Source organism: Pongo pygmaeus, chromosome 7 (genome assembly GCF_028885625.2).
Source record: "Pongo pygmaeus isolate AG05252 chromosome 7, NHGRI_mPonPyg2-v2.0_pri, whole genome shotgun sequence".
Lineage (NCBI taxonomy): Eukaryota > Metazoa > Chordata > Mammalia > Primates > Hominidae > Pongo > Pongo pygmaeus.
In genome coordinates, this window is record NC_072380.2 from 1,568,708 (window position 1) to 1,586,965 (window position 18,258).

Here is an 18,258-nt window from a genome sequence, read left to right on the forward strand (position 1 = left end):
ACCTCTGCCTCCTGGGTTCAGGTGATTCTCCTGCCTCAGCCTCCCAAGAAGCTGAGACTACAGGCACGCGCCACCAGGCCCAGCTAATTTTTGTATTTTTAGTAGAGACGGGGTTTTACCATGTTGGTCAGGCTGGTCTTGATCTCTTGACCTCATGGTCTGCCTGCCTTGGCCTCCCAAAGTGCTGGGATGACAGGTGTCAGCCATGGCACCCTGCATGATTTTTCTGTAACTACATCCTACTTATTCTGGACTGAATAAGAAAATAGCAGGGGTGTCCATCTTCATCAACACTGCCTTGTTTAGACAGTTTGGTACAGGCTTCAAGGTTTCAGGCCTTAAGCTTTTGCAAATCACTTGCTCAGAAAAACTGGGGACAGCAGGCCCATTTATATTCATTTTAAACACTTGACAAGAGGAAGATGTCATTTTACAAAGGGTAAATGTTTCTTTGAGTTATGCTGATAGGCTACTGTTAGTGCTAATTTAAAAGACATAGTGTGTCAAAATATGCCTAACTGGTTCTTATATATTTCTTGCTAATTCAGCCATGAATAAAATGGACTTGTAAATATTGATACTTCTTATCTATTAGAGAAATTCACTCATTGTTTTAATCAGTATATAAATGTAATAAGTATTAGTTTTGGAAACACAAAGTACAATAAAGAGGGAAACAGACCATGTGTTAATATCTTGGCAAATTTCCTTCCTGTCAGTTCTTCTGTGTGTCTGCCCAAGGCCATGCACTAGCAGCATTTTCTTTGTTTGATTCATACCTTGTATAACTTACACACACTCCAGAGGTGGGTTTTATTCCCATCTGTACTAGTTTTAGGTGCGGCTGGGAGACGTGGAAGGAGGGACATGGCATGGCCACCACTGGGCGGGAGAAGTGAGCCTGCTTCTCTAGGCTCTGCCTCTCCTCGCCTGTGGACCCAGCTGCTGCTCCTGCTTCTCCAGGGCTGTGGACCCAGCTGTCTCCTGGGTTTTCCTTGGGGCTGATTTTCACATGAAGCTGCTAATTTGGTATAGGAACACTCGGGAGTTTTGGTTTTCATTTCAACAGCACCCCCTCCCCACCCTGCCCCCAGATAATCCTGTAACTCCTGGTCTCTCACTCACCTGCACAAGGAAGGTTTTGAAGTGGAAGGTACCTCATGTCCTGTCCCCTAAGCATTCTCAGTAATATTTGTATCAATGGATTTTCTGAACCTTTAAAAACTAGAAATTCTCTCTCTCCACACAAAATATATACGCTGTACATACTATATATATTCATAAAAATGTATACACAAAAATCAAAAGTATATGTAAAAAGGGGCCGGGTGCGGTGGCTCACATCTGTAATCGCAGCACGTTGGGAGGCCAAGGCAGGTGGATCATCTGAGTTCAGGAGTTCGAGACCAGCCTGGCCAACATGGTGAAACCCCATCTCTACTAAAAATACAAAAATTAGCTAGGCATGATGGTGGGCACCTGTAATCCCAGCTACTTGGGAGGCTGAGGCAAGAGAATCACTTGAAATCGAGAGGCAGAGGTTCAGTGAACTGAGGTCGTACCACTGCACTCTAGCCTGGGCAACAAGAGCAAAACTCCATTTCAAATATATATATATATATATATATATATATATATATATATATATATGTATATGTATACGCAAAAAGGAGATTTTAATGAATATATAATTTTGTCAACTAAAAAATACAGAAAAAAAAGAATGGCTAAAAATTATTGGGTCTACAACTTTAGAAATTGAATAGAACAAACCAAAAGTATACTGAAGGGAGAAAATAAAAATAAGGCCAGAATTAATAAAGTAGAAGATAGTAATTCCATGGGGACAAATGACAGAACGGATTTTGAAAAGACAGAAAAATTGGAAACCTCTAGCAAAATGATCAAAGGGAAAAAGAGACAGAGAAAAAGCAGGGAGGTGCAGACCAACAATCTGAGACGTGGTGACCTCAGAGTGTCCACGCAGGACTCCCCAGGTGAAGGGGGCTTTGCAGAGGTGAATAAGGAGAGGATCTGAAGGGGGAGATTGTCCTGGATCATGTGGGTGAGTCCAGTGTATTCCTGAGTGTTTTTGAAAGTAGAAGAGGAGGCAGAAGAGTTCAGGGGCGGGCAGCAGCATAAGGACTCAGCCCACCATTGCTGCTTTGGAGGTGGGGAAGGGGCTGCAAGCCCAGGAGTGTGGCAAGTGCAAGGCAAGGCTTCTCCCCGGAGCCTCCAGATGGGAATGCAGCCCTGCCACTGCGGTTTCAGCTCCGAGAGAGCCCTGCTAGATTCTGACCTGCAGATACACAACCCACAGACAGTCAATTTGTGTTGTTTTAAGACTAAGTTTGTGGCCGGGTGCACTGGCTCACATCTGAATCCCAGTACTTTGGAAGGCCAAGGCTGGAGGATCTCTTGAGCCCAGGAGTTTGAGGCCAGCCCTGGCAACACAGTGAGACCTTGTCTCTACAAAAATAAAAATAAAAAATTAACCAGGCATGGTGGTGTGTGCCTAGTCCTAGCTACTTGGAAGGCAAAGGTGGGAGAATCTCTTGAGCCCAGGAGTTCAAGACCAGCTTGGGCAACAGAGTGAGACCTCATCTCCACTAAAAATAAAAATAAAATAAAATAAAATAATAAATAATAAAATAAAATAAATAAAATAGCCAGATGTGGTGCAGCACACCTGTGGTCCCAGCAACTTGGAAGGCTGAGGTGGGACGATTGCTTGAGCCCAGCAGGTTGAGGCTGCAGTGAGCCATGTCCAGCCTGGATGGCAGAGGAAGACCCTGTCTCAAAGAAACAAAAAAACCGAAGTTTGTGGTAATTTGTTAAGGGAGAAATAGAAAACTAATACAGGCATGAAAAGGAATCCGTATCTATATGGGCAGCAGAGAGTAAAACAATAATATGACAAGCTCATAAGCAGCTCCATGGCAACACATTTGAAATCTTAGAATCAATGCACACATTCCTGAAAACACAGAAGTCCACAGTACTGGCTGAAAAAGCCTCAATAACTCTTCTTAAAAATTGAGTAAATAAAATTCTTCCAGCAAGAAAATGAAAGTTCCAGGTGCTTTTATGAGCTAGTTCTATCAAAAATTTCAGGAAAAGAGAATTTAAAATTTAGACAGACTCTTCCAGAGAGTAGCAAGAATTCACCTATTTGATGAGGTCAGTTTCAGCTTGGTGAGAACAGTATGAGAGAGGGAAATGGCAAAACTCTCATTCATGAACAGAGATGGAAAAAAATACTTCCCAAAGTTAGCCAATCAAACACAGCAATTCTTTCAAAAATCTATTACCTTGAATCTCCACATTACCACCTAAAGTAAAAAAAAAAAAAGTATATATTTATTCAATAACTGCTGAAAAGGCCTTTCATAAAAATCAAACCCCATTAATAATAAAACCTCCTAACATATTAGAAATGGAAGGGAACTCCCTTAATCTGATAAAGGGTATTTACACTCATATTAGATAAGCAAAATTTAACTTAGAATACTGAGCCCAGTCGGTAGAAGTTTAAACAGTTTCAACTATTTGGAAAACAATTGGTGTCATCTGGGGAAACTGAAGATGTGGAGACCTAGTACCAGCAAATCCACTCTCAGGCACACACCCTATGGAACGCATAAGCACATGATAAACATATATGTGAATGTTCACATCAGTATTGCTTATAATAGCCCTAAACCAGAAGTGACAGACATGTCCATCAGCATGGTATATTCATGACTTAATTACTGTAGAGGAGTGAAAAAGAAGGAACTTATTGGGAACAACAAAGAAAGCCTCAGAAAAGTACATGTAGTATGATACCAGTTGTATAAGGTACCAAGAACGTGCAAAGCCGCCAGGCGTGGTGGCTTGGGCCTATAGTCCCAGCACTTTGGGAGGCTGAGGTGGGCAGATTGCTTCAGTATGGGAGTTCAAGACCAACCTGGGCAACACGGCAAAACGCCGTCTATAGAAATTAGCTGGGCATGGTGGTGCACACCTGTAGTCCCAGCTATTCAGAAGGCTGAGGTGGGAGGATCACCTGAGCTGAGGGAAGTCAAGGCTGCAGGAGCTGTAATACCACACTGCACTCCAGCCTGGGCAACAGAGTGAGACCCTGTCTCAAAAACAAACAAACAAACAAACAAAAAAACATACAAATCTAAACATATATGAGAAAGACAAGCAGACACAGGTTGGGTTGAGACGTGGGTATTAGAGCAATAAACTAAAGCAAGGGATGATCAACCCCCAATTTAGGATACTCCAGGTACCACTGGGGTTGGAGGAAGGGATAGAAGTATCCTATTAATAGTCTGTTAAACTGAGTGGTAGGTACAGGGTATGCATCCTATTATTCTTCCCATTTGTGTGTGCTACATGTGTGATTCTGCACGTGTGGAATAGTCATGAACTTTCATGATATGCTAACATGATCTGAGGTGAGACATTGGCATTATGCGCTTGGTTGAGTCAATTATGTGGTGCTTTATGGGACGAATGGCAAAGAAACCAAATAGTATGAATTGTCTGCAATGAAACTTTAGATTGGTACACAGCCGTCTACTGGCTGGGCACCTTGAGCTCGTGTATCTCAACTCATAGGCCTACGAGTTAAACACTTTACCCACAGTTATCCAGCTAGTTGAAGCATGAAAATTAAGATTTGTATATCTTTTTATTTTCAGCTAGATGCACTTTTTTTTTTTTTTTTTTTTTTTTTTGAGACAGGGTCTTGCTGTGTCACCCAGGCTGGAGTGCAGTGGTGCAATTATGGCTCACCACAGCTGGAACTCCTGGGTGCAAGCAATTCTCCTGCCTCAGCCTCCAGAGTAGCTGGGACTACAGGTGTGCACATTCATGCCCGGCTAATTTTTTTATTTTTTGTACAGATGTAGACTCACTATGTTGCCCAGGTTGGTCTCGAACTCCTGGGCTCAGGCAATCTGCCCACCTTGGCCTCCCAAAGTGCTGGAATTATAGGCATGAGCCACCGCGCCCAGCCCCAGATGCACATCTAAATATAGCAGGATGTTGCTTCTTATAAATACGATTTAAGTTTCCTATGATTTCAACTAAGATATCCATGTCTGTTTTCAGAAGAGGAAATGCTTAGGAGGATTTAGAATTGATACCATTTCCCCTCAAAATAGTTTGCTAATATTGTTCATCTTCTGTAACATGGAAGGCTTGTGTAAGTTTTACTCAGGAAGGAAATAGAAGGGATTTAAACAACGCCATTGTGAATATGGAGTGAGTCAGAGTCTTTCTACAAATGCTTGAAAATCTTGGCTGGGTCCAACCCAGCGGTGGCCAATATTGTGGAAATACAAAGGGCGAGGCTGTTTGGTTTTGAGAATAGCTTCTTGGTGGTCTGTTTGTTAAATATTTCAGTTCTAACAGAATTAAATTTGAGGACAATTAGGTGAAAATTGAAAAAAGTTGTTAAAATGTTTAATTATGCCTGTGATAGAAGAATGGTATGCACCGGTATGAAAAGCATGCCAACAGCACAGGCACCTTCTGGGGAGCACAGGCACCTTCTGGGGAGCAGCTGCACATGGAGCCCCTGACTCCAGACGGCTATCTGCAGGCCGCGTGTGGAGGCTGCGAGTAAGGAAAACTCCCCGGCAGCGTCGCTCTGACTCACACAAAACCTGCCAAAGCCACAGGCCCATGTATTTGAAATAAGTAATATAAAATAAGGTTTCTATACCCGAAAGTAAACCAAAGGGAAAAGTATTACAGAGTAATATAATTGAATAAAAAATCATTTAAAATTTCTATTAAACATTGGTGATCAAAAAAAGATAAGTGGGCCAGGCACAGTGGCTCATGCCTGTAATCCCAGCACTTTGGGAGGCTGAGATGGGCGGATCACCTGAGGTCAGGAGTTCGAGACCAGCCTGGCCAACATGGTGAAACCTCATCTCTACTAATAATACAAAAAAAATTAGCCTGGTGTGGTGGTGGGTGCCTGTAATCCCAGCTACTCAGGAGGCTGAGGTAGGAGAATCGCTTGAACCCTGGAGGCGAAGGTTGCAGTGAGCTGAGATTGCGCCATTGCGCTCTAGCCTGGGTGACAAGGGTGAAACTCCGTCTCAAAAACAAAACAAAACAAAACAAAACAAAAAACCTGCCAAAGCCACAGGCCCATGCATTTGGAATGATAAGTAATACAAAACAAGGCTCTATACCCAAAGTTAAACCAAACACAAAAGTAATACATAATAATATAATAAGAAATCATTTAAAAATTTCTATTAAAGATCGATGTTCAAAAAAAGTAAGTGTAATTAGGAAAAGTGAAGAGGAAAGACTTTAGCAGAACCTGAAAGAGACTGGCAGGGTTGATAGAGGAACTTGAAGGTTCAGACTGTTACTTTTGCCTGTTGGAGAACTTCATAAATGAGGATGCACCGTGTGAACTCTGTGTGTCTCACTCCTTTCACTTGGCGTCATATTTTGAGATGTTTCCATGTTGTTCTTTTTCAGTGCTGAGTACCATTCCACTGTATGAGTATAGCATACAGTATATGAGTATAGCATACAGTATAGCATACACTGTATGAGTATAGCACGATGTGTTTATCTATTTACCTACCGATGGGTTGTTACCAGTGGGGCTATCTTGAATAAAGCTGCTAAGAACTTTCTTGTTCTTAAAACATAAATTTTATTACTTGGGGCAAACACCTAGGAGTAGAGTTTCTGGGTCATGTGCTAAGTGTGTGGTTACTTTATAAGGGACTGTAAACTCTTTTTCAAATAAAACGTATTACTTTACACTCCCAAAAGCAACATTTAAGAATTCCAGTGATTCTGTGGCCCTGACAACACTTTGTATTGTCAAACTTTTTAACTTCGTCATTCTAGTGGGTAAACAACTCATTTTAAATAAATTAAGGGTAGGGTCATTTTCGGAGGATCACAAACAGAACAAAGAGAGGGAAACAAGATCAGAGTTCTTAAGGGAATTAAGAAAAATAAGAAAGATGATTGAGAAAAACTAAGGACACGGTACCCACGTTGTCCCTTAAGGGGATGAAAAGGAGTGGTCAGCAGAAATCAGTCTGATGTTCCTCTATGTGCCGTAGGTAGAGGCACTGGCCCAGGGGGGCGAAAACCATCTGGAACAGGTGGAGTGAGAGCTAACTTGGGGGAGGCGTGCAGGGCCCACTGTTTGTACTGGATGCTCAAGCATTACATATCCATTAGGACCAGTGCCATCCCATTCTAATCAACCACTGGCCTTCCTACTTGCAGCACATACATCCTAGAAATCTGAAGAGAATAAATATTTCTATGTAAAACTTTTGAAATATTTGAAATATTTCTTAAAATGTCATGCCATCTGCTGATGTGGTCCCGTGGGAAAGACGGAAACCGAGAGTTATATGATTCAGGCTTCCCTCAATCTCTGCAGACCGCAGAAAAAACTGGGGAGATGAACAACAGGCCGCCCCACCCGCTGCCGCAGGAACTCACGTTTCTGCGAGAGCCCTGCCCTTAGTCCGCGTCGTGGGAGGGAAGCCTTGCAGGTTCCTGAGATTCCAGATGGCTCCAGTTGTGCGTTCTGTAGAGTTGGGCCGGCAGCCTAGCAGAGAATGCGACTGGAGGGAGAAAACGGGGGAAAATGGAGGGGAAAGCAGAGGAGTCATCCCAGCACGGACCCCGAAACCCAGGCAGGGTGGCAGATGGCAGGGGTGGAGAAGGGGCAGAGAAGGGGTGGGAAAACTTGCCCAGGAGGCTACTGTCCTGGCTGAGGGGATGCCCTGCAGCAGCGAATGGCTGGGACAAGTCCAGGGGGGACAGAGAGCAGCCTAAGGGCCACCCCAGGTTCACGCCGGCCCAGGGGGAAGCCTCTGCAGAGGGAAGAGTCATGAGTCCAGAGAACATGGAGGGCACACAGTGGGGTGAGAAGCAGACACAGCCATGGTGTCCTCGCTCAGGCTCTGCAGACTCAGACCCAGAGTCCAGAATTCACACAGACCTGTGTCTAGGGAACAGTCCCCGAGAAGCTACCAGTAGGGGGAAGAGGGGGTGAGGAAGGGGAGGAGGCCACACGGCTGCATCTTTAGGGAGCCCCGGCCCAGCCGGACCCTCAGAGGGTTCCACAGCATGAACTTCACCTGCCTGAGACCCCTCACATCAGCCCTCAGGTTCTCCACACCTGAGCCCCTCAGCCATGGATACGGGAGACCCAGCTCTAGCAATGGGCAAAGTGTCCCCACAGCCCAAGGACAGACCCCAGACCGAAGGTGAGGAGGGCGGCTTTCAGGAAAAAAGAAAAAACTGCACGACGGGCAACAACACGGGAGAAGATCCCGGGATGGAGGGGAGACCCCCACTGAAGGATGGACAGGGACCTGTGAGGGGTCCTGGGATGGAGGGGAGCCCCCACTAGGGGATGGAGGGGGAACCCCACTGGAGGATGGACAGGGAGCTGTGAGGGGTCCTGGGATGGAGGGGAGACCACACTGGAGCATGGGCACAGGGGACTCTGAGGGGATCCTAGGGTAGGGGGAGCATGACTGGCCATCTTTGAAAGGAGTTTCAAACATTTTCAGCGGCGTTTGTTGGGCTTGTGAATTTTGTGCTTGTTTTGAACTAGCAATGGAATCGCAGGTAAACTCTGCCCATCACAGGACTGCTGTGGCCTTGAGCAGGAAGAGGACTGTGTTCCCGGTGAACAGAGCTGAGGAGCTATTACACAGCACGTTGATTTCCCTTCAGATAAGGATGCCCGTTCAGCCTCCACGTTTCTGCATACAGTTGGACCCAGCACCGTATTTTCCATCCCTCTCTATTTTTCATCTTCTTACTCTCCTCCCATATCTAGTAACATTGTGCCATATGAATTTCCCACGTCCCTCCTCGTGTGGTCCGCATCCTACATCTTTCCTTGCCCTTGTTCCCATGTAAACCTACCTGTCCTCTGTGCTCTTCCTAAATGGTCCTCAAATGACTAGTGTGGATCTGGCCAACTGCTGGTGTTCAGCTGTGTGAGTTATAAATGAGGGACTTCAGGAAACACCCTTACGTTGTAACTGAGGCTTTCAGTGCTTTAACCAGGAGTAACAGGGAACTTCAGGCCAGTGGGTCGGAAGGACGGAAGACTCACCTACACAGGCGTGTTTTGGGTGTGGGGTACTGTCCCCTGTGGGCCTCAAATCATGGCCCGTCCTGGCCGCCTGTCCTGCTATGCACTGACCCCTTTCCCACGCTCTCCTATATGCTGAGGGCTAGAGCATGTTCTGAACGCCAGGCCCCCAGTGCAGGAGGGAGCCCTGGATGTCACCACCAGAGCCCCTCCCCCGCCCCACCCGGGCCCCACTCCTCCCGCCCCAGCCCTACCCCACTCCCCCACCCCCGCCCCACTCCCCAACCCCTGCTCCTTCCCCCACCCCCCGCCCCACTCCCTCCTGCCCCTGGTTTCTGCATTGACACTCCTTCCAGCCCTGCCACTGACCTCTGAGCTGTGCTGGCAGAGGCTGGCTCTAGATGACTGAGGGGAAGGACAGGGGGCAGGATGGAGGGAGGTGCTGGTGGGGCCTGCCCCAGATGAGAGTGGTGGCCCTCTCTGGGCCTTAGGTGAGCGCCCGCAAAGGGGAAGCATTTAAAGGGAAGCACCTCCTCCATCCTCCCTCACCACCTCCTGAGCTGGGTCATTCACTTCCTCCATCCTCCCCTAGCACCTCCTGAGCTGGGTCATTGGGAGAGTGGCATTCCCTTCTTCCATTTCTCTCCTCTTCACCTCTCCCTCCCATTTGAGCAAAGCAAGAAAACAGGCTTAGTTGTTGCAAGAGCTCTGGAAACAAAAACATCACTGTTTTCCTCCTGGAACAATGCTTCCTTCTCCCCCACCGCATTCATGCTGACTCCTTTGAAACAGAGGAACAGTGTTAAGCCTCTGGATCTTTTCTGGGTGCCTCCAGCCTCCTCTCTGCTTCTTCTCTTTTTTACCTTTCCTCTCCTCTGCCCCTCTTTGCCTTTGGCCTGCCCTCCATCAAAGGGGGCACGGATGGAGCCTCCTTTGTCATGATGGAATCAGACATGTTTCAGGCAAGCCACCTACAGGGCCCATCGTGGGAAGGCCGGCTGTCCGTGCTTGCCGCTCTTCGGACACAGGCATCGTATAATTTCCCTCTTTTCATTGCTTCCTTAATGACCACCTTCTACTTACCAAGGTGCATTTCTATTTTTTTGTTTTGTTTTGTTTTTGAGAGAGTCTCACTTTGTCGCCCAGGCTGGAGAGCAGTGGTGCCATCATAGCTCTCTGTGGCCTCACACTCTTGGGCCCAAGTGATCCCCCAGCCCCAGCCTCCCAAGTAGCTGGGACCACAGGTGCACGCCACCAGGCTCAGCTATTTTATTTATGTATTAATTTTTTTTGTAGAGACAGAGTCTTGCCATGATGGCCAGGCTGGTTCAAGGTGCATTTCTAATTCAGCAGACCAGACCAGTCTGAGTTAACCCCTAGAGACACACTGTAATGATGGTTTATGTAGCTAGGGACAAGCGTCTGTTTGAGCCAGAAAATCTGCTCTAGGCTCTCCAGCTAGGAAGGCAAGATCCCAAGGCCACTGAGTGCCCTGTGAGATGTAGGTGCTGGTGTCTATGGTGGGAGCCCTCGCTGTGTGGACTGGACTATCTCTTAGCTTGGGATGAGAGGAGGACCATGCTCACGTAGGGAAGCCGAGTGTGCCGAGTGTGTGTGTTCTGTCTGCCCCTCCACTTTCCCTTCTTCTGCAATCGGTTTTCCTGGTGACATCTACCCACTGTTTTCTCCCACCGAAATGTCCGCAGTGTGTTCCTCAGCCTGTTTGTGTTGCTAGAAAGGAACACCTGAGGCTGGGTAATTTATGAAGAAAAGAGGTTTATTTGGCCCCTTTTTGTATGAGAAGCATGGCGCCAGCACCTGCACCTGGGGAGGGGCTCAGGCTGCTTCCACTCACTGTGGAAGGGGAAGAGGAGCCGGCAGGTGGAGAGATCAGAGAGAGAAAGTGGCACGGGGTGGCCGGGCGCGGTGGCTCATGCCTGTAATTCCAGCACTTTGGGAGGCTTAGACAGGTGGATCACCCGAGGTCAGGAGTTCGAGACGAGCCTGGGCAACGTGGCAAGACCTCATCACTACTAAACATACAAAAATTAGCCAGGTGTGGTGGTAAATGCCTGTAATCTCAGCTACTTGGGAGGTTGAGGCAGGAGAATTGCTTGAACACAGAGGTGGAGGTTGCAGTGAGCTCAGATCGTGCCACTGCACTACAGCCTGGGCGACAGAGCAAGACACCAAGACTCCGTCGAAAGAAAAAAAAAGAAAGGAAGGAAGAAAGGAGACAGTGAGAGAGAGAGAGTGAGAGAAAGAGAAAGAAAGAAAAGAAAAGAAAGGAAAGAAAGAAAGAAAGAGAAAGAAAGAAAGGAAAGAAAGGAAGCATGGGGGAGGTGCCAGGCTCTTATTAGCATCCAGCTTTCACAGAACTAATAGAGCAAGAAGTCACTCACAGCTCCCTCCATTAATCTATTCACAAGGGACCCACCCCCATAACGCAGACACTTCCGACTAGGAGGCACCTCCAACCCGGGATACAATTTCAACATGAGATTTGGAGCCGACACACATGCAGGCCATGGCGGTGTTCTAACGAGATGGGGTGCAGCTTTCTAACGAGATGGGGTGCAGCTTTCTAACGAGATGGGGTGCAGCATTCTAATGAGATGGGGTGCAGCGTCTGTTTCGGAAGGCCGACGGCTATGGGGTCCAAGAGGGCGGATGGAGAAAGTTCCCCAGCAGGAACTCCCCACTAGGGAAGCTTTAGAATTCGCCGGAGAGAGCGGGAGATGCTCCGGTGGTCAGTGTGGGGCATTTGACAGGTGGAGGCCAGGGATGCACCGTCCTGCAGCCCACGCACTCGCCGCAGAGTCCAGGGCGGCCTGCATAGCTTACATAGGGCCCACAGGACACCACCTACGGGGAAAGCTATCTGTAACCATCTGAGCCTGGATGCTAACTGTTTACTTACAGACACACCAACCACACGTCCCAGGAATACAACCACCGCGGAAGTCAAGAGGAGACTGTGCTGTGGTCCGTTTGAAACAGCCCAGGGCGGTTCATCAAGGCTTCAGAAAAAATTACAGCCCCACAGGCAGGGCTGCTCTGGCCTTCGTTTAACAGCTTGATTGAGGCGTCATTGGCACACGGTGACTACACGTAATTAACGTGTGTGGTTCAGTGAGTTTTGAGGAACACATAGCATGTGAATCCGTCCCGACAGTCAGGAAAGCGAGCACAGCCTCTCCCAAGCCTGCCTGGCTCCTCGGGAACCTGCCTCCCGCACGGCAGCCGCCGCCCTTCAGAGGCCGACCCGACCCATCCCTGGGTGGTGTCTATGTCACTGTCCTTGTTTGTTTTTGTTTTATTTTAGAACTCTTATAAAGACACAGACTGATGAGTAGAAACAAACTCACACCAGGAAATGGACTGTGTGTGGTTTGCAAAGCGGTGAGCATGGTCTGTGTCCGGAACCGTCTGAGCTCAGGCAGCGTCCTGGCCTGTTTCCTGGGGAAGTGGCCACAGTAGTCCTATCTGCAGAGCATCCTGTTTTCCTGAAGGGCGTCCGCGATGGCCTCCAGGCCATACTGTTCCCTGTAAGTCCCCAGCCCCCTATGGGGACAGGCGCTGGGAGTGGTGTGGCCTGCTGGGGGCTCTCGGATGTGTTGCCCCAGGAGCCCAGCTAGGAGAGGCGGCTGGGTGATGCCTCGGGGTGACTGGAGACGAAGGGCAGGAGGTGAAGGCAGGGCGAGGAACAGTGAGGTCGGCAGCTTCTTCCCAGCGCTCCTCGGCACTTGAGCCTGTTCAGCCACGTCTGGGGTTGGGTGAGCCCAGACAAAGCTCATGGCTCGAGGCTGGGAGGCTGGGAGGCTGAGAGGCCTGGAGGGGGCCTCTGATTTCCATGTACCCCCTGCACCCCATGTTCGTGTGGCCTCCGCACTTGCCCAGGGCCTCTGCCCTGTGACAGCCCCACCCCACCCCCACGCTGCCCAGGGTCTCCCTGGAGCACCGTCTGTCCCCTGCCAGGCTGTACCTGGGTCCGTGACTGAAGGCACTCCTGGGTCCCATGACTGAGCTGCACTGGGTGGAGACTCACTTGCTGGCTCCTCTCCCATTGCAGCACCTGAACAGCCCCGTGACTGAGGCCTGAGGTCTGCCCCACGTGCGCTGTGGGCCAGGCGGAGCGCCAGGTGCACCCAGGCTGCCTTCATCTTCACGGCCGCTCCAGAGCCAGGGACTGGTGACTAACCCTGTATCCACCAGATAGCAGGCTAAGTACGGTTAGGGACTTGTCTGAGGTCTCACATCCAGGGATGTTCGCCGTCCCCGGGATCGGGGTCTCGCTCCCCGCCTGCGGAGTGGAGTAGTTCTGAGACGCGTGCACACCATCTCCCTTTCAATGGCGCCATCCTACAAGTGGCCTCAGCCAAGGTTCAGCCAGTAGGAGGCAGACCTGGAGAGATTTGGAGCCTGGATCCGGCACCGCAATGGGGGCCTGGGAGCCACGTCCGGGCAGGCAGGCCGTGGGAAGGGCAGGCTGGACCTGGGGTAGAGCTGAAGCTACCGCCCACAGTGGAATTTCTTCTCTGGAAAGCCTTTCCAGTGCTGAATCGGGCCCACCCGGATTGTCTAAGATAATCTCCCTCATTTAAAGTCCAGTGTGATGGGCCTTTTGCACACCAACAAAACACCTCCACAGCCACATCTGGACCCATGTTGAATGAATTACCCGGGACTGTCACCTGGTCAAGGTGACATATAAAACTGACACGCACAGTAGGTGCGAATGTCCTTCCAATTCTTTACAGGAAACAGAGGCACAGCAATGCAGATGGCAGAGCTGGTAAGGGAAGTGCCTGGGATGTGAACCCAGGAACTGTGCCCAGGAGTGGATACAAGCTTCCATCTTCGGACAGTGCCTCAGGCTCCCCCGAGATGTCCATGGGGTCAGGTGCCCTGACACCGGTCTCTGCACACGAAAGTGTTGAGTCTTCACGCTGCCTAAGTAGGTGGCTATTGCTCTTGTTTTCAGTGAGGAGACTGAGGCCCAGGACATTGAATGACGCCCATGTTCATCCATATAGTGGCAGAAGAGGCAGAAGCCCCCGGGCGTATTTGATGATAGAGCCTAGGCCTTTAGGCCCTGCTAGAGCTGACCTCATGCACCCCCTCCACGTGGGACATGAAGAGGTCTCTGGAGTAGAGGTGGGGCCTAGAACCAGGCAGGCTATCTTTGTCACTTTTTTCCTTTCTGAATGTCCTAACTAGGGTATAGAGTATCCCTACCCTCTGCATGGGCCTTGCACTTAATTTAGCTTGCAATTAATCAAGGGATATTTTGTATTCCGTCAATAAAGGAAATCTTTATTTTTTTAAAGGAACCCAGCTTTTAAAACCCCTTTTTACTGATACATAACTTAATTTGTTCCTGCTACTGTAACAAAACACCAGAGACTGGGTCATTTATAGACAACAGGAGTTTATTCCTCACAGTTCTGGAGGTGGGGAAGTCCAAGATCAACTTGCCGGCAGGTTCAGTGTCTGGGGAGAGCCTGGTGTCTGCTCACAAGACAGCACCTTGAGCACTGTACCCTCACTGGTAGGAGGGGTGAACAACCCCCTGGCACTTCTACAAAGGCACTAAGCCCATCCCTCATGACCCACTAACCTCCTCAAGGCCCCACCTCTTACTGCTATCACGTTGGTGATGAACTTTCAGTCATCAAGGGGGATGCATTGAGTCCACTGTGTATATCCCATGAAGTACCTTACTCTTGTGTTCAGCTTGATTCTATTTACAAAGTGAACACATCCATGTGTCTGCAAATCAAATCAAGATGTAGTCACCATTTTCATCACTCCCCAGAATTCCTTTGTCTTTTCTGAGAGAATCCCCCCAAAAGTAACCACTGTTCTGATTCCTATTATTATAGGTTGGTTTGGCACATTCTTGAATTTCATAAAAATTGAATCATACTATATGTGCCCTTTTGTCTTTTTTTTATGTTTTGAAGATTCATCTGTTATTGAGCATATCAGTTTCTTCATTTTTATTACTGTATTATTAGTATTCTATTATTCTATGAAGATACCATACTTTATGAGTTCACCTGTTAATGGAATTTAGGTAGTTTTCAGTTGTGAAGTATTTGAACTGTTTTGAAGAAAGAGTTCTTGTAAAAATCATTTTTTTTTTTGAGACAGGGTCTTGCTGTGTCCACCCAGGCTAGAGTGCAGTGGTATGAACATGACTCATTACTGCCTTGACCTCCCATCCTCAAGCGATCCTCCCACTTCAGCTTCCCAAGTAGCTGGGACTGGAGGTGGAGACTATCATGCTAGACTCCTGGGCTCACGCAATCCTCCACCTTGGCCTCCTAAAGTGCTGGAGTTACAGGTGGGAGTCACCATGTCTGGCTGTAAAAGTCTTTTAAGGGACTTATGTTTTCACTTGCCTTAGGCAAACCTAGAAGTGGGATTGCTGAGAAATGGCCAAACAATTAATCAGAGTGGTTGCGCCATTTGCACTCTCATCACCTTGTATAGTGGTTCCCGGGGCTCCACATTTTTACCCTTGCCACGTCGGTCTGCAGTTTCAGCCGTGCTTGGATGACGGTGGTGGCATCTCGTTGTGAGTTTACTTTGGATAACACTGAGCACCATTTCCTGTTCTTATTGGCTATCAGTACATCTTTTGTGAAGTATTTACGTCTTTTATTTTTAAATAGACTTGTTATTGTTATTTACAGGCTTGTTATTGTTATATTGTTTTGTCCCTTTTGAAATAGACTTGTCTTGTTATTGTTCATTTGCAGGAGTTCTCTATTTACCAGCACTATGGTTTGAACGCGTTTTTCCCAAAGTTTATGTGTTGGAAACTTGACCCCCAATGCAGCAGTGTTGGAAGGTGCCTACTAGGTGGTGTCTGGGTCATGGGGGTATGACCCTCATGAATGGATAAATGCCATGACTGAGGCGGTGGGTTCCTTATAAAAGAATGAGTTTGGGTGAAACCCCATCTCTACTAAAAATACAAAAATTAGCTGGGTGTGGTGGCACATGCCTATAATCCCAGCTACTCGGGAGGCTGAGGCAGGAGAATAGCTTGAACCAGGGAGTCGGAGGTTACAGTGAGCCGAGATCGCGCCACTGCACTCCAGCCTGGTGACAGAGTGAGACTCCATCTCAAAAAAAAAGAAAAAAAGGTAAGTTTGGCCCATTTTGCATCCTCCCTCCCCACCTCCGCCTCCCACCTTCCATCATGGGATGATGCAGCCAGAAGGTTCTTGCTAGATGTGGCTCCTTGATCTTGAACTTCCCAGCCTCCAGAGCTGTGAGAAATAAATTTCTGTTCATTGTAAATCACCCATTCCCAGGTATTTTGTTACAGCAGCACAACATGGATTAAGACAAGTCATTTGGGGGATACATGCATTGCCCCTGTGTTCTCCCAGTCTGTGGCTTGCCTTTTCATTTTCTTAATGATGTCATGAGACGAGTAGAAATATTAAATTTTGATGAACCATTTAATCATTTTTAAATGGTTGGTCCATTTTGTGTCCTACCTGAAGATCCATAAGATCTTTTCTTATATTTTATCCTAGAAACTTTATAATTTTTACACTTAAGTCTATGATCCATCTGAAATTCCTAAATTGTATTTTAATCCTAATAGTTTATTTGTAGATAATTTTTTTTTTTAACATATATAATCATGTTGACTGTAAATAATCAGTTTTTCCTCCCTCAATCCTTATACTTTTTGTTTTTATAACCTATAACTCTTGTTAGATGCTGCAGTACAATGCTGAATAGACTACGGAGAGTCGAAGATTTTCATACACCCTTATCAGTATCCCATAGAACAAGCAGATAAAAAAATCAGTAACAAATATGACCTAATTAACATCTGTAGAACATTACGTCAGTGAAAGCATGTTCTTAGCAAGTGCTCATAGAACATTTACAAAAATAGACAATGTTGGGCCATGAAGCAAGTGTTTGAAAATCTTAAACGATAAAAATAAAATAGATTATGTTTTAAGGCCACGGTGGAATTAAACTTTAGTTATAATAAAAAGGAAACCAGAAAGTCCCCAAATATTTGAAAGGTAAACCTAACTTTTCTAAATATCCCATGGGTCAAAGAGGGAATCACAATGGAAAATCCCAACTCTTCCATATCCGGGCTTACGAAAATAGGGATGTATCTGTGAGGAACGCCTGAATAAAGCAGACAGACAGGATCTATTGGAGCTCCAAATCAAAGGATTTTCTGCCCAACCTGCCTGGAAGGCATTGCCCTGTGGCCCCACTCAGCAGTGTCCCTGGCTGCCCTGAGTTTAGGGGCTCAATTCCATCCATTGAGAAAATGAGTTGTTTATTCCATACACAGGACTATTTCCTCTTATCTCTTGTCTACATTTTTAGAAAAATTACAAGTATCAGGATTTTCTCATCGTATTTAGGTAAACAAGAACTAATTCAGTTGACCTTTTTACTTCTGTTGACCGAGACCATTAATTGTCTGTGCAGATCTCTGAATAAGGTACCCAGAGGACCCTAGGAATAGAAACCTGAAATAAGTTTTCTAATCTTAAGGTCGCTGAGAGGAACACCCAACTCAGTCTGATTTCATAAAATTAGCAAGTGTGAATAATAAACATTGAAAAAATGTCAGCCTACCTACGATTATTTTTTCCAACCATTGTAGTCTTTCATGTTGGCTATGATTTTTACATAGTCCAAAATTTTCAGGGAAATAACTTATTCCAGAGCACACAAGCCTTAAGGGCAGTTAATGTTTAGATTAATTTCGTGATACTTAGCATCCCAAATAGCTGTTTGTATTTCTTCTATAAAACAAGTGAAAGGGACTAGAACTCTCTAAGAAGTCTGATAGTTCCAAAACGCTGACTTAAAATTACTTCTATGATTCGGAGATTTGGGTAGGAGAAGGCATAGAAATAAATCTAGCCTCTGCGAACACACGTGTTAAATGTGCTGACCAGGTAAAAGATAACATCCTTCAGTTATTTTGGTTAAAAATGTCTTTGTTTCTCGTTTTTTTCCTTTAATAGTAATTATAACGATAATCTGTTTCCTTTTTAAAAGTATAAGACAAATATATGCTCAAAGTAAACAATTCCAATAACTCAGAAGGGGCCATTCCCTGGAAAGGTCCCGGGAAAAACGAG